This window comes from Equus asinus, chromosome 1, assembly GCF_041296235.1.
Source record: "Equus asinus isolate D_3611 breed Donkey chromosome 1, EquAss-T2T_v2, whole genome shotgun sequence".
Taxonomy (NCBI): Eukaryota; Metazoa; Chordata; class Mammalia; order Perissodactyla; family Equidae; genus Equus; species Equus asinus.
Genome location: NC_091790.1, coordinates 78,339,397 through 78,355,460, shown reverse-complemented (window position 1 = coordinate 78,355,460; position 16,064 = coordinate 78,339,397). Strand labels below are relative to the sequence as shown.

At 45.8% G+C, this 16,064-nt stretch overlaps 1 long non-coding RNA gene across 1 annotated transcript in view; it reads right to left on the bottom strand.

The window, feature by feature from the left end:
- Positions 1 to 16,064, bottom strand: part of LOC139041422 (uncharacterized) — a 163,429-nt gene that overhangs the window by 48,271 nt on the left and 99,094 nt on the right. The window lies entirely within an intron of this gene.

Sequence of the window (16,064 nt, the reverse complement as noted above, 5' to 3'; positions counted from 1 at the left end):
CCCCAGGGAGGGAAGGGATCGAAGAAGACCGAGCCGTGGCAGTTTCCCTTGACCACAGATGAGACGTGATGGGGCTGAGGGACAGCCCCCTCCCCCGGTTGGCTCCGGGAGGCCCCGGTGACCTCGGCAGGAAGGAGGAGAGCAGGCTGAATCTTTGCTCCCTAGTGGAGCCGTGTTCTTGGTGTGGAATGCCCACAAGGGAAACCTTTCTGAAGGAAAGTGTGAACTGAAGGAGGTCTCAGGAAAGGGAGAGACCGGAAGACGTCTGGAGCCCTGGACCTGTGAAACAGGGTCCAGACTGCTGAAGGATTCCTCACTGTGTGTACCAGAATGCCCCGTTCCCCACCCCCTTCTAGGGAGGGACATGCGCTGTGAGTTAGGGGCCTCCACAGGCCGGGAACAGGAGAAAACCGAGCTCCAAGCGCCAAAAAGTGGGGGAGGTGAGCTGATGGCCCTCTTGCAGGATACAGCAGCCCCTGAGAAGCGAGAGATTCCCCTACATGATTCAAGCAGGGCTAACTCGGAACTATGGGCCCAAGGACAGGTGGAGTGAGCAGCTGGTGCCACGCCAGGAAAGGTAAAACGGAAGCAGGTAGGTGGCTGGCCCCGGGTAAAACATATGCCCCTTGAAGCCAGAAGCCATAAAGAGGAAGCTTTCCCGGAATCAGTAAGTTTTCAGAACAGGGGAATCTAGCTTTGCCCGTGACCTTAGTGCTCTCAATGCTGTGCGCTCCTGGGGCTATAACAGTAAATGCCTTCCCTTGGTTTCTGGCACCGAGTGCCTAAAAGTCCTGTGATTGCCCATACGAGAGCCACATGGCGCATCTTTGGTTAGGAGAATTACTTTAGGGCTCAGTTCCTGAAACGAGTCCAGAGCCAGAAAGGCGAAGTGGTTTGTCTGGTGTTATTCCTAACAAGCCCCTTTCAACGCCACCTGAACTGGTGTTAACGAGGTGAGTGTTGGAGAAGCCCTAAGGGTGGGGGCTGGGTGCCGGGGAAACCAACTGTGCGATTCGATTCGGGCCTTGGAAGTTTCAGGCCTGTCCCCGTCCCCATCCCCACCCCCAGCCCTGGGGTGGGGGCGGGGGCAAGAGGGGCTGAAGGTCACGCTGAGTAGCCAACGGCCAATGACCGTAATCGACTATGCCCAGGCGATGGAGTCTCCGTCAGACTGCGAAAGGACGGTGCTCAGACAGCTGCCGCGTTGGCGAACACGTGGAGGTTCGGGGAGAGTGGCACACCCAGAGAGGCCCCGGGAGCTCCTCCTCCCTGCCACACATGTTTTGCTCTATGCACCTCTTCCCTGTGGCTGTTCAGAAGGGAGAGGTTCTCCCGAGTTGTGTGAGCCGCTCTATCAGAGCCCTCAAACCCAGGGAGGGGGTGGTGGGAACCTGCGGTCTCGCGGCCGCTTTGTCAGGAGCACAGGTCACGACCCGAACTTGCAATTGGCATCGAAAATGGGGGCGGGGAGAAGGGTAATCCTGCAGGGTGTGATTCTATCCCCAGGAGGATAGAGTCAGATGTGAGCTAAGTATGTTCAGCTTCTTGACCTGTAAGGGATATGATGTGTCTAAAGGGATGGCTCTGTTTTTTCTTCCTTGGATTCTTTACATTGGATGCAGGGCTATCAGCTTCTCTGATAAACTACGGCGACCATAAACGGACGCTTTTGAGTGGGGCAAGCTGGACACCGTGGTTAAAGTGTAGCCCCCAAGAGAGCAGTAGCTGCCATCTGCCTGTTAATCAAGAAAGCAAAAAAATCGGCTATGGACCTACCTATGAGGGTTTGGACTCCTACATCAATTCTCTAGTCTACCAGTGACTGATGAGGCCTCTGGCTATCCCAAAATAGAATACTTCAGTATCAAGATATGATGCCAGAGACCCTTCAGATTTCTTTAATATCCTGTCATATCTTAAACTCTGCTGCCCTTTTCCTTGATTCCAATGGGTCTTTAAGCCATGCTTGCCCAGAAGTGACCTCCAGCCACAGAGGTCTCCAGAGTGAATCATGGACGTTAAACATGGGCCAGAGATGCTTAAACTGTTAGAAGTGGTACAGGTCCCCCAGAAAGTAGCTGGGATCCATGGTAAAGCCCTTCAAAGGACATAACGTGGCAGCTGCAGCTGCAAAAATGGCCGCTCCATCAGGAGAGCTTCTCTAGTTACCATTAATTTCCACACTGCCCTTGTGTGAACTGACACCTTCTGTGAACTTACTACAGATGAAGTGAGGGAAGCTACTACACAGCATTCTCAGTTGCCCCCAATAGTCAAGGGCTGGAAGACAAACAAACGAGGGAAGGTTTATGTCCCCAAATAGCTTTAGTGTGCTCATGCCAACTTAACTCGCAAGGATTCAACCCACTTTGATTTTGGTAACACCGTGACCTCACAGAGACCACCTCTGACCTCATAGAGACCCCTTCTGCCCTCACTGACAGACAGAGATCTCAGCTGACCTAACAGAGTCATCCCCTGACACTTTAGACACTCCCCTTGACCACACAGAGACATCCCATGCCCACACAGAGACTTGTCTGACCACCCAGAGACCTCCACTGACCTCATAGTGAACCCCTCTTCCCTCAAAGTGAGGTCTCCTGATTTCACAGAGAACTCCCTGAACACACAAAGAACTCCCATGACCTCCAAGAAACCTCTAGTGACATTATAGAGACCCCCCTCTGACCTCACCAAGACCCGATATCACAGAGGCCAGCCATTACCTCAACAAGATCCCCTACAACACAGTGAGAACTCCACTAATTTCATGGAAACCTCAAGTGACTCTCACCAGATCTAGGATCTCAGGAAAATGAAGAGAGGATGGTGGGTGCACCCGCCCCTCCCCAACTGACTGACAAATCCCATGGGTCTTATTGACTGTTAGCACTCTGGAAGCGCCACTCCATGGAGGGAAAACCCTCCTTTCTATCTACGCATGCACAGCAAAGGTGACTGGCCTCAGAAAGGCCCTTGGGCTTGCTGAGGGACAGGTCCTTGTGGCACTGAAAGTGTGGGGGAGCCCACTGGTGGTGGCTGGGTGCAGCTGCTGGTGAACTGGGATTCCCAACTTCTACAACTGTGTCTCACATCCCCTTCTCCCCTTCTGCTCAGGTCCCACTCCCATCCTTTGAAAATAGCTTTCTGCCCCTCTTTGCCCATCAGGAGCCAGGGGGCAGGGCAAGGCTATCCCTCCTGCATGCTGATCATCCGGGGCCTCCTTTATTGTTTGACAGAACAAGGCCTCCCATCAGGAAGGAACTTTTCAACACAGGGAGCAGTAAATGTTTGACAAGTCAACAGGGCTCACAATGCTAGCCAAAGGAGTTTGGCCACACTAGGCATGCCACGCCCCCTGTGGAAATAGTGGGGAAATTGGCAGGCCTGCCCTTCCAGGGGCAGGCACCTCCCTTCACTCTGGAGTCACTAAAGCCATGCCCTCCTGCTGCCCAGAGCTCTACTCTTGAGAGAAATCCATGACTAAGGGCCAAGGCAGGCCTTCCCCTGGCCATCTCCCTGGGTGCACTGTGGCAGGGCACGGGGAGAGGTGTATCCTCTGTAGGAGCCTGCTTTGTCTTAAGGAGGCCAGCCATTCCAGCTTCCTGGGATGAGTCTCTGTCTGGGGTCTACGATGGGGAAAAGGGCCCTGAGACCTGAAAGTACCCTGGCAGTTGTCATCAGCCTGGTTGGAGCAGGAGGCTGCCAGGCAGCTAGTGTGCCCAAACTGTGTCTCAGCCCCTCCACATTCTGGCTCCTTCCAGCCCAGGCCGGGCTCCTGAGGGAGGATGATGAACTTGGCAGCAGCCGGTGCAAGGGCACCAGCAGCGGGGGGTGGTGTCCCACAACCTCCTGGGATGCATTGGGTGGGGTGGCGCCCCCTGTGGTGTGGCATGTGGAGTGGGCTGACTCTGGTCACCTCTGGGGCAGGGATCCACCTCAGCTCAACAGAGGCAAATACAACAAATGACACTTGGAGAGGAGCTCAGGGATCTTCATGCCCCTGCCTCAGGATAATTCCTCTTGCCCAACGACTCCTATCAGACCCAATCCCAACATTCCCACGTCCAGATTTGAGACCACAGTGGTGAATTTGGAACCTACTTCTTACTTCCCTGTCCAGCCTACTGTGGTGGTGTTCTTGGTGGTTGGGAAAATGGCACTGGCGGTGGCTGCAGCAGTAAAGGCCATGGTGGCAGCTGCTTCCCAGACATCTGGCATCTTGGGGACCCGAGGAGTGCATCGTTGGTGTACCCACACCCTCCCCAGCCCCCCATCTCTCCCATCTGGCCTAGTGACTCTCACCACTCCAGGAGCCCTGCTTTCCTCACTTACAGCCATCTCTTTGACTGCACTTGTTTAAATTACATGACCTTGAAACCTCCCTCCATAAGTTATTCAGATCAAAATTCTCCCTGGAACCTCCTGAGTTGGCTGAGAACAGAGCAGCAAAGTCCACAACATTCTCCAAAGTTAGAGGCAAGATTTTCATCTTGAACTTCCTGGGCACACCCCTGGGCTCCTAAGCAGGCTTCATCTGACGTTAATTATGGATTTCAGGCCATCCCCTTCTGTCTTTTTGAATCTGGTCTGCCTACCAGTATTTCATGTTCTGGAGAATATCTTGGGTATTTTCCAGGTGAAACTTCAGTGTTTCCTCATGGCTTTGCTGCCTCAGTTGGTCCAACAGCTTACAGAGGTGGGCCTCCTGGGCCCACGTGACTTCACATATGTTAAGTCACTGTGAATCTGTGAGTGAAAACATCTCACACTAGTTCTGTTCAATGGGTTCTTCCCCAACGTGAGATTTCTGCTTATTGGAGGAGATAAGAGGCACTTAAAAGACTGCCCACAGACGTTCATTTGTTCTTTTCTCTATGTATGAATTCTAGGCTAATCAGTCAGTCATAGTTCCTGGTTAAAAACCTTCCCTATGTAAGTTACATATGCACGGTGTGTTACTCTCTTGCATGCATTGAGATTTCTTCTTCTTTTGTTTTGTTTTGTTTTTTTTGAGGAAGATTAGCCCTGAGCTAACATCTGCTGCCAATCCTCTTTTTGCTAAGGAAGACTGGCCTTGAGCTAACATCTGTGTCCATCTTCCTCTACTTTATATGTGGGACGTCTGCCATAGAATGGCCTGCCAAGTGGTCCCATGTCTGCACTGGGGATCCAAACTCGTGAAGCCTGGGCCACTGAAGTGGAACGTGTGAACTCAACTGTTGTGCCACTGGACCAGCCCAGAGATTTCCTCTTTATAACACCTCAACTGTACAGTTGGTTAATTTTGTAACATCATTGTGTTTCATAGACTAGGTATTTGAGCCGTGTTTATACAATTTTCCTTTTATAAGAACTCAGGTTGTAGCTCTGAGCTCAGGTCAATATCTTTCCTAAATTAAAATTATGCAAAACTTTCTGCTGGGATGGCACTTACTCCCAACTCAAATTATAGTCCCGTTATTGTGCTTTACTAGTAATCATCCCATTCCCAGGCCTCTAACGTAGGGGACCAGGGTTCAACCCAAGAAACTTACCATCACTGTGCAGTTAGATGGATCCTTCCTGGTATAGGTACCATTTCTTGGTTTTAAAGGTTACTTCTCCTGCCTAAAGTCAATTAAAAAATAAATTTCTCAAGAGGCATTAGGGAACCAAAGTGTTGTACAGCATGCAAGGCAAATATTGACCCTTACACAGGGCAAGAATGTGAAATGGAGCAATGCACTAGTGTCTAGAAACATGTTTTAGGGCACTGTCAATTACAAAATGTTCTCAAGATTGAAGAGAAAACTAAGACGGATTTTGGTAAGGTTATGAGAGAAGAAATCATCAAGGGGAAGGGATGAGGGCAAAGTTCACAATATGAAACTTTCAATCCAAAGAGGACATAAACTATGAATAAAAGACATTGATAAATGCTAGGAATAATGACAACATTGAGAATTTTTCCCCACTGGATTCCCATACTTTCCTGAAAAGACCATGGACTTAAGGAAATCTGCAGTTGGCATTACCAAGGTCCTGATCCCTCACTGACTAGGCTTTTCCTCATAGTGAACACACATGCCTGGAGCTTACCCAGCCTCAGGCCTTGTGGGAATCCCCTTTCTTCCCTCCACAACTCCTCTCCTTGCTCCAATGGGAAATTCTGTCTTATTTGCAGACCTGCCACCCTGTTCATGGGGAAAAGCCACTTGAATTTTGAACTGTCTTTTAGGAACCATACATATTCCTCAAGTAAAGGACAGGATCTCAATGAACGACTAAGTGAGCATTGAAGAAAACCTTGTAAGTCCTTGAGCAGAGCAGGAGGAACACCATGACACCAAGCCAAAAGCATTGAGGAACTCGTGGATGTGCATGAGCAAGCTCACAGAGTAAAGATTCCCAGTGTTTTCAACAAATGAGGAATTAAATGTTTCTAGTTAATCCAGAATAACCTAAATTTATGTTGCCTGGTGGTTTTTTCTACTGTGGCCTCAAACTTTGGGCTTACTGCTTAGAACAGAATAATTACTTAGGAACTGTTTAATCTTATTTTTTAGTTATTAAAAAAAATCCATTGAGTTTTCAGCACTGTTCTGGGTGCTGGCAATAGAGCAGCAACAAAGACATAAAATTGTGGTCAAGAAGACTATATTCTAGTGAAGGGGCAAACTACATGTCATTAAATCAATAAACAGAGTTACCTTCTCGTAGTTGTGTTATGAAAGAATAAAAATGAGAGCTGAGGGGAGCATGATATGTGGAAACTTCTCTGGATACTTGTTGAGTAAATAAATCCTTATTGACAGACTCAACAACAGAGAGAAGATGAATGATGTTCTCCAGCATCACATCTCTGTGTAGCTTTTGCCAGGATGCGCCCACCAAGGCCTATTCTTCCTGGGTGAAGCCCAGAACCACATCCATGAAGGTCGCTGATTCCTAAAACATTGTGGACATTCTGGTTCAGACAGGGACATCTCTACCAGAGTCCAGGGGCAGAAAGTTGACATGATAGAGTTGGGGAAATGAGGCTGTAGGTATATAAAGCTGAAGTCCTCTTTGGGGTTCTAGCCAAACGCTTCCCTGTGCTGATCTGGCATGTGTTATTCTTGCATAACCGCAAACGTATATACAGTCTGTACACAGCCTTAATACATACTAGCTTCATTATTAAGGAATATCACACGATGTGCAATAATATGGTAAATCTCATTTACAGACTGGCACGCTTAATACAGTTTATTGGTTGTCAACTTAAGAATACATAACTAGATTCTCCTCACCAATTTAAAGTGAATCACAGACTCATCACACAGCAGGCAATATCAATTGCCTGTGACATATAACTGTGATTATGTGTAAACATTTCCCCTATAGGAACCTTACCTTTCTCCTTTGTGAAATGGTTTAACAACCTCTTACAAATGTTGACCAACCCAATGAGCTAATTTGCAAAGCACTTCTTTTGCATCAAACACTCAATGCATATAAGTAATAAGTATGTTATTTGAATGAAGCCATGCTGACCATTCTGCAGAATGGAACAGACTTAGAGAACCCGGATCGGCAGGTACAGCCTCTGTCTCTTATCTGTACACATTCCCTGTGTTCACTACAAGGTAGAAGGACAGATGGTCCAGAAACACAACCCAAGGTTCCCTGATACTTCTATACAGAAGGATGGCCCTAGCCTGCCCCACCTGCAGTGAGGCTTCCATTGTGAATTTTCTCTGGGACCTCCAAGCATCCGCTATCATTTAGTTTAGTCCTATGCATCTGATAACAGGTAACAGCAGCCTCTCAATTGTATATGGTCACTCCAGGAGACCCCAAATGGCCACAGAACCCTCCACCCCATCCCCCACCCTGCCCCTCATCCCCTGCCTGCTGAGCTGTGCTCACCCCACCCCAGCTCTGAGCCCCCCAAAGTGAGTCCGACCCACCTGAAGAGTCCACAGCCGCCCCATAGAGACAGCAGGTGAGCCTGAGACCAAGTCTGAGAAGTCTGAGCGTGACAGTGGTGCCTGCCATAAGACTTGGACGCCTGTGGCGTCAGGAACGCCCCCTTCACGCCTCACCCAGGCTGAAGGCCCCACCCCAAAGATTCAGGGCAAGCGCAAATTGCAGCAAAAGGCCCACTGCTCCATGGCCTGAGGGCTGAAAGGAGTCACAGTCACTGCTGCTTACAGCTCTTAGGAAGGCACCGATGTATCCACCCTTTCCTCCATCATGCCCGTCACCACGCATATCACGCTCTGCGCTCCTTCAAGCTCCTCCCCTCACACCCCTTCCCACACCCCTCCCCACGCCCACCACGCTCTGTGCTCCTTCACGGCCCTCCCCTTCCTTCTTCACGACCCTCCCCTTCCTCCCGGCATCCTCCACACTCTGACCCTGCAGCCATGCTGCCGGGCTAAAGCGGGTTTAATTAATGGCGCCTGAGGCCGGCTCCTGAGGGCTCCTGAGGCAGCTTGAAACCCAGCAAAAGCTCCCTGGCTGATAAAAGCTCAGTGGCTAAAATGGAAATACTGGGACCCGGGTAGGTGGAACTTGCATTTTCAAAGCCACCTTTCCCTCCATCCCCTCCATCTGGTCGGGCTGCTGGAACCCTCACAGTGGAGAACTCCTGGCTGAGGGGTCTACACTTTGGTCATGCCTCATAGAAGAACAGCCCCAGCCATAGTATTAAAAGGAGGAAACATCACAGTGGACAGCTCTAATTCCTGCACTATAGACAGGAAACGCAGAAGCCCAGTAAGTGACCCCCTAAGCCCCTTCTCTGAGGCCCCACTCAGTGGGTCCACAGGACCTCCTTACCCACCATGGGCCTCTTGGCCTAGTTAACACAGGCAACAGGACCAGAAGTTCCCAGTGTTTTTTCCCAAAATGTTAGTGTGGTTTTATCTAGGTCACTGTATTTTGGGGTCTCTTTGTTAGAACAGCTTAACCTACACCTTAGCTAATATACCCTTCCCCAGGTCATCTGACTGATAAATCAGATGGAAATCTTCATTGTTACACAACATTGACCGTGTTCCAGATGCTTGTCACATTCAATTTCACTGTTAGGTAGTACTTATTAGAAGTTTTTGGGTGAAAAGTAAAATTCACAGAGCCCAGCGTATGAAGAGTGTGCTGTTAAATGATTCCTCCAGAATCTCCAGATGTTCTTTTTGGATTAAGACAGGCCATCAGAGAATTGCACACCTGGGCTGTCTTGATCTGATTCCTTGGAGAATTGCTCTGTGGATCTGAGCCTTGGCCCCGCGCCATTGGCCCACACTGAGGAGTGCCGCAAACAACCCCGTGAGCCCCACTGCTTCCTTGCCTGGAGGATGTGATTGAGGATGTGGTTTTCTGTCCTTTGTGTGGACCCAAGAAAGAAGTTTCTTTCAGACCTTGTACCAGGAATAATCGTGCTTCTCCTGAGCAACTGGCTTGTTTTGTTTTTGTGAACACTCTAAATTGTGTAACTGTCTGTGTCTTTCAAAGCCATCGAAAATCCTTTGGGAACAAGACAGGGTATAAAATAAAGCTATTCAGAGTTTAGACCAAGCTCCCTATTTAATGCATTATATTCCTTTTGGAAAAGTCGCTTCATTTGGCTGACTTTCTTTGCTCGTAAGTTAGAGATAATGAGTTCTTCCTGTGAGCAGAGTGTAAATTAGTGTTTTTAAAGCACTCAGAGTTCCCTCAATGCAAGTTATTATGGAAACTAACACTAATATTTAATTTATTTAAATCTCTGCTATTTTGTAATTCCCTCTCTTTTTATGTCATTCCTGAACTTTGCTTGCTCATTCATTTACTTGGCACGTTTGAGGATGTAACAGTGCACCAAACACCCTGGAAGGATACAGATTAAAAAGTCTGGATTGTGCTTTCCAGTAGCATGAAGAGTTGACGGTGTGTTTTCCACTAAATTAGAGATTTAAATAACAAGAAAACAATAAATGAATAAGTCAATAAATATCTTAATTATAAAATTCTGTGGTTTCAGTGAAGAAAAGAAATAGGGAACAGTGGGAAAGGATGACAGTTCTAGAGGTGGAGATGGAAGGTGCCTGTAAGAAGGCAACTTTCAAGCAAAGCCCTGGAGAATAAAAAGGAACAACTGTGCTAAGAGCTCAGGAAATAAGTCTTAAGGCATGAGACGGTTTGGCAGGGTGATGGATCTGAAAACAGACAGTGGCATCACAGTAAGCAAGGACAAAGGAGGAGTTTGGAGAGAAGGTCAGGGACCAGGCCATTTAGGGCCTTAAAGGTCAGAGCATGGGACCTGTATCTTCTCTTACCTTCCATAGGATGCCTCTTGAAGCACTTTATGGGCCAGAGTGATGTGGTATGAGTGAGGTTTTAAGGAGAAAATTTTGTTTGTATCTCTAGTGTGAGATAATCTCACGTAATAAGGGAAATGTTGAGGCAAGGTAAGCACTGAGGGTAGGATAGGGGAACACAGAGGAGGTGTCCTCTGGGAGTTCTCAATTCGGTTGTTGAGCAAGACTTCCTGAAGTATATGGTGGCTGAGCTGAGATGTGGAGAAATGAGTAAGAGTTCGCCAAGGGAAGGGAAGTAAGGGTGAACTAGACAGTGAACTTCATGACTGAATGTACAGTGATATGTGACAGCACGGTAAGGATGCTGCTGTATTGAAGCATCAAGTAAAACAGAGTATGAGGGGAGATGAAGCTGGAGAGGAGGCTAAAGATTGGACCATGGAGAAGCTTGAGTGTCTAATACTTTCTTCCCCATTCCATGGCTGGCAGGTGGGAGGGAGCTGGGTCCCATCTCCTAACATTTTTATGAGAATTATTTGCGAAAATAATTGCTGCAACCTCTTAAATAAAAGCTTACTTCCCCCCATACTTTCTTTGAAATAAGACCCCTTGGAGTACAGGTGGCCATGAGCAACTCTTCTGCAACCTGAGATGGAGCAGTTGGGAGAAGGTTACTCATCTTCACCTTTGCCTGTACCTTGTCACCTCCTATCACCACCTCCTCCTTTCCCTGGCTCTTGTCATCTCCAGACCTCTGCAGGGGGAGTTGCTGGTGGGTGCCCATCCCACTTCCTAATGAATGTAGGTGTGCTTAGTAAAATGCTGACAGATATGACGTGTTATGATAAGTGCTAATGGCACTAGATTTAGAGTCAGGGGCTGGTCCTAGGCCTTCTGCTTAGTAGGTGAGTGACCTGAGCAGGTCACTTGATTCCTGGGAGCTATTTCCTCACATATATATAAAGGGGGATGTATCTACCTCCCTGAGTTGTTGTGAGGATTAAATGAAAAATTGAATATATGCAAAGTGCTTACACAGTGCCTGCTTAGTAAACTATAGGTGTTATTGTTATCCATAGTAGGGAAATACTAATCAAAAGGGAAAGCAGACTCAAAGTTCTTTTCTGAACACTGATCATGGAAGACTAGGAAATGGAGAAGCTACTGAACAAAAATAAGGTAATGGACCGTGGCTAAATCACTTAACTCGTTTCCTCATCCAAACTGTGGGGGTTACAATTTCCATTTTGTGTAATGTATTGGATATTTATAAGGAATAGATGTTATTATAGATGCAAAAATTTTTTGAAAACTGAGTATTTTCTTGTTTTGCTTAAAGAAAATCTGGATCCTCCAAGAGATGACAAGGATTTTGGCAGGGAAATATTTCAGAGAGAAATTGTGGTAGAAGTTAGAGAAGCTGGCAGGGCTCTCACACTGTAATAGAGGTCTGACTTGAGGAAAGGGGGGACAACCTTGAACCAAAGTCAACCAATAGAGGAACCCTGCAGCTCACATCTTTCAGGAAGAGGGCAGCCAAGCTATCCCTGCTGAGCTCAGTAATGGGCTGGGAAGAGCTTGTGGGAGGCGTGGCCTCAGCACAAAGAAGTGATGGATTTCAGAGCAGCGGCTGGGGCCATTGGTCAGTTCTGCTCCCTGTAGCTGGTATGATCTTGTGGCCACCACATTTACTATGATGAAGAATCTATTTTCTTACCAGGAGAATATATCGTTTTGCAACTAAGACTATTTATTCTGATCCCCCTTCATATGTAAGAGAACTCATCCCGGCAAGTCCACTGCAGCCATTCTTCCAGTGAAGGTCAACAAATAGTGTGCAGTGCTCTGATAATGAGCTAAAGGAACTTGTGGGCATGGGCACTGCTTTTATCTTAAACGCGTTCTTGAAAGAGCTAACAGGGAAGGTGTTCGTGTTATCTCTTAGAGCTGGTACTTTTTCTTTCTTGATACAAAATAGCATTTATTAATAATTTCCTCTGTATCCACTGACTTTTCTATCCAATGAGCCACCCTATGCCTTTCGATTGGAGCATTTAGTCCATTGACATTTAAAGTAGCTATTGATAAGAAGGTACTTATTGCCATTTCGTTGCTTTTTTTCTGGGTATTTTAGTAATTCTTCTCAGTTCCTTTCTTCTCTTGCTCTCTTCCCTTATAGTTTGATGGCTTTCTTTAGTATTATGTTTGGGTTCCGTTCTATTAATTATTCGTGTATTATAGGTCTCTGGTTTGTCATCATCACGAGGTTCATATATTATAGCCTACATGTATCATGATCAATATTGAGTTGCTGGTCTCTTTAATTTGACCTCTTGCTGAAAGCTCTACTCTTTTGTGTGTGTGTGTGAGGAAGATTAGCCCTGAGCTAACATCTGCTGCCAATCCTCCTCTCTTTTTCTGAGGAAGACTGGCCCTGAGCTAACATCCATGCCCATCTTCCTCTACTTTGTATGTGAGACGCCTGCCACAACATGGCTTGACAAGTGGTGCATGGGTCCACACCTGGGATCTGAACTGGTAAACCCAGGGCCACTGAAGCAGAACATGTGAACTTACCCACTGCACCACTGGGCTGGCCCTAAAAGCTCTACTCTTTTACTCTCCTCATCCCATATTTTCTGTTTTTGATATCATATCTAACCACTTTTTTGGTGCATGTGTATCCATTACCCTCTTATCATGGAAAGAGGTAATTTTAATACCTTTGTCTTTTGACCTTCATATCAGCTGCTACATTTGTTTTACATTTGCCTTTACCACTGATTTTATTGCTTTTTTAAAAATTAATTTTCTTGTTCCTATTTGTGGTCTTATCTTTTCCACTTAAGCAAGTCCCTTTAGCATTTCTTGTAAAACTAGTTTCTTGCTGATAAACTCCTTTAGCTTTTGCTTGTCTGGGAAAATATCTCTCCTTCCATTCTGAGTGATAAGCTTGCTGGGTAGAGTATTCTTGGCTGTAGGTTTTTTTCCTTTCAGCACTTTAAATATATTGTTCTGCGCCCTTCTAGCCTGAAAAGTTTCTGCTGAGAAGTCAGCAGATAGCATTATGGGGTTTCCTCTGTATGTAACTTGTTGCCCTTCTCTTGTGGCTTTTAGGATTCTCTCTCATCTTTAATTCTTGACCTTTCAATTATAATGTGTCTTGATGTGGGCCTCCTTGGGTTTCTCTTATTTGGTGCTCTCTGTGCTTCCTGTACTTGGATGTCTGTTTCCTTCCTTAGGTTAGGAAAGTTTTCAGCTATGATTTCTTCAAATAGATTTTATGCCCCTTTGTCTCTCTTCTCCTGGGACACCTATAACACAGATATTAGTATGCTAGATGTTGTCCCAGAGGTCCCTTAGACTGCCCTCACTCTTTTAAAATTTTTTTTCTTTTATCTGTTCAGCTTGTGTGATTTCCTCTAGTCTTTCATCCATCTTGCTGATCCATTCTTCTGTATCTACTCTGCTATTGAGTCCCTCTAGTGAAGGTTTCATTTGTTGTATTGCATTCTTCATTTCTGATTGATCCTTTTTTATATTTTCCAATTCTTTGTTGATGTTCTCACTGAGTTCTTCTCCCAAGATCAACGAGCATCCTTATGACTCTTTGTTTGAACTCTTTGTCAGGTAGTTTATTTCTGTTTCATTTAGTTCTTTTTCTGGGGTTTTATCCTGTTTCCTTACTTGGAATGTATTCCTTTATCTCCTCATTTTGCCTCTTTCTCTGTGCTTATATCTATGTATCACGTATGCCAGCTACATCTCCTGATCTTGGAGAGGTGGGCTTATGTAAGAGATGCCTTATGAGGTCCAGCAGTTTGCTTCCCTCTCATCACCAGTTCCAAATGTTGCAGGAGTGTCCCCTCTGTGTGCTATATGTGCCCTTCTGTTCGTGTTGCTCTTGCTGCAGGTGCCTGGGGAGGCTAGGCTTAAGGCTGCTCCCAGCTGGCCGTGAAGCATCTCTGCTAGAAGGTGGTCTTTTTCTCTCCAGAAAGGAACTTCTGCCTCTTCCACCTCAGTCAGCCCTGTCCCTTTTTGTGGGGGTTCTTTTTATCCAGTTTCCAGTTCTCTCTTAGGGGTAATTTTTCCAAGAGTAGTTGTAGATTTGTTGTGTCCACGGGAGGAGGTGAGTTCAGAGTCTGCCTATGCCACCATCTTGACCTAAAGTGGTAACTTTGAGTAAAGTTGGGCTGGGAAGTCCTTTCAGGCTGCATCTCAGAGTGCTGTAGTCCTCTATCTGGGATGATTCCTTGCCAACAAACATGCCCTAATGTGTGTTAAACAGGCAGACCTCCTTTGACCCGAGATTCCTCTCCATTTCCCATTCTGTTTCTCTGCTCCATTCAAGCTGCCTCTCCTCAGGTTCTCTCCTGAACCAATTCAGGAGTTTTCTCCACACCACTTCACTGAAATGGCTTTTTCCAGGTCACCAATGATTTCCATTTTGCTAAATTCAAGCTAAAGTTTTTGCTTTTATCTCACTCAACCTTTCAGCTGCATTTGACACCGATTATACAATTGAACACTCCTTCCTTCTTGAAACACTTTCCTCTGGATTTCCAGACACCCCTTCTCTCCTGGATTCCCTCCCCCTATCTCTCCCTCCTCCTGCTCCTGCTCCTCCACCACATCTCTAGTAATACTCCCTTCTCGTTCTTGTGTGCTCTCTCTTCTCAGAGGAGTAAATATTTTTCCTATTACCTTAGTGGCTACCCTAGTTTATCAAGGTCTAACATTAATTAGTGTTTATACCTTCTACCCAGAGAGTGCAAGAATCCCATTTACCTCTTTCTGACTTCTAGATTATTATTGTTGTGTGCTGAAATTTTCATATAACTATAAAACTATAAATGTAATATATGAAAATATATATTTGAAGCCTATCACATATTATCATTGTTTTATAGATTATTTATTTTGAGCTACCCACATATTTATTAATTTTGTTGTTCCTAAGTTGTTCCTACTTCTCAATCCTGAGATTTCCTCCCTTTCTCTCAAAAAATATCCTTCACTATTATCCTTTAATTTGATATTTTAGGGGAGCAAGAAATTTTCCTCTTCCTTCTTGGTTCTTCTTTGCTGGTCTAAGAATTAAATTGACATGAGAAAGAATAACAGGAGAAAATCAAAGAAAGTTAAGAACATGTATACATGGGAGAAGCCCAGGAAAACTGAGTAATTCCCCAAAATGGCTGGAGCCACCACCTTAAATACCTTAAATACCTTAAATACTACAGCTAAAGACAAATGAGCGTTTTGTGGGTAGTGCTTTGAGACTTCAAAGGGGAGGGAGGCAATTCAATAAGAGAAGGAAAAGCAAATGTTTGGTCATCAAATGTTTGCCATGTTTGGCGGAGACAGTGGGACATGAGGAGGGTTTTGATCAAATGGGCCTTGCTAGGCTCCTCTCTGTCTACCACACCTAATACATATTACTCTATAGTTATCTATGGTGAGAGCTCCTTCCTGGAACAGGCCTTCTATCTTAAATTCCTTTAGGAAGTTAGGGGGAAAGTCAAATGATCTTCTTGGTCTTTAGTTCTTAAAAATAATCAAGCCAAAAATACACATTTTATGTTAGCAAATTCTGCTCTCCCACAATACGTTAATGATAAATTTCAGTTTTTGTTTTTCTAGAAACGTTTTTGTTTTCTAGTTTTTTCAAAAGATATTATCGTTTTGTTTACAGTTCTTGGGTTTGTCATTGTATTGTTTCAGCACATTAAAGCTATTTTTTCCCCACTGTGATCCGGCTCCCATTTTTGCTGTTGAAAAATGAGATATCAG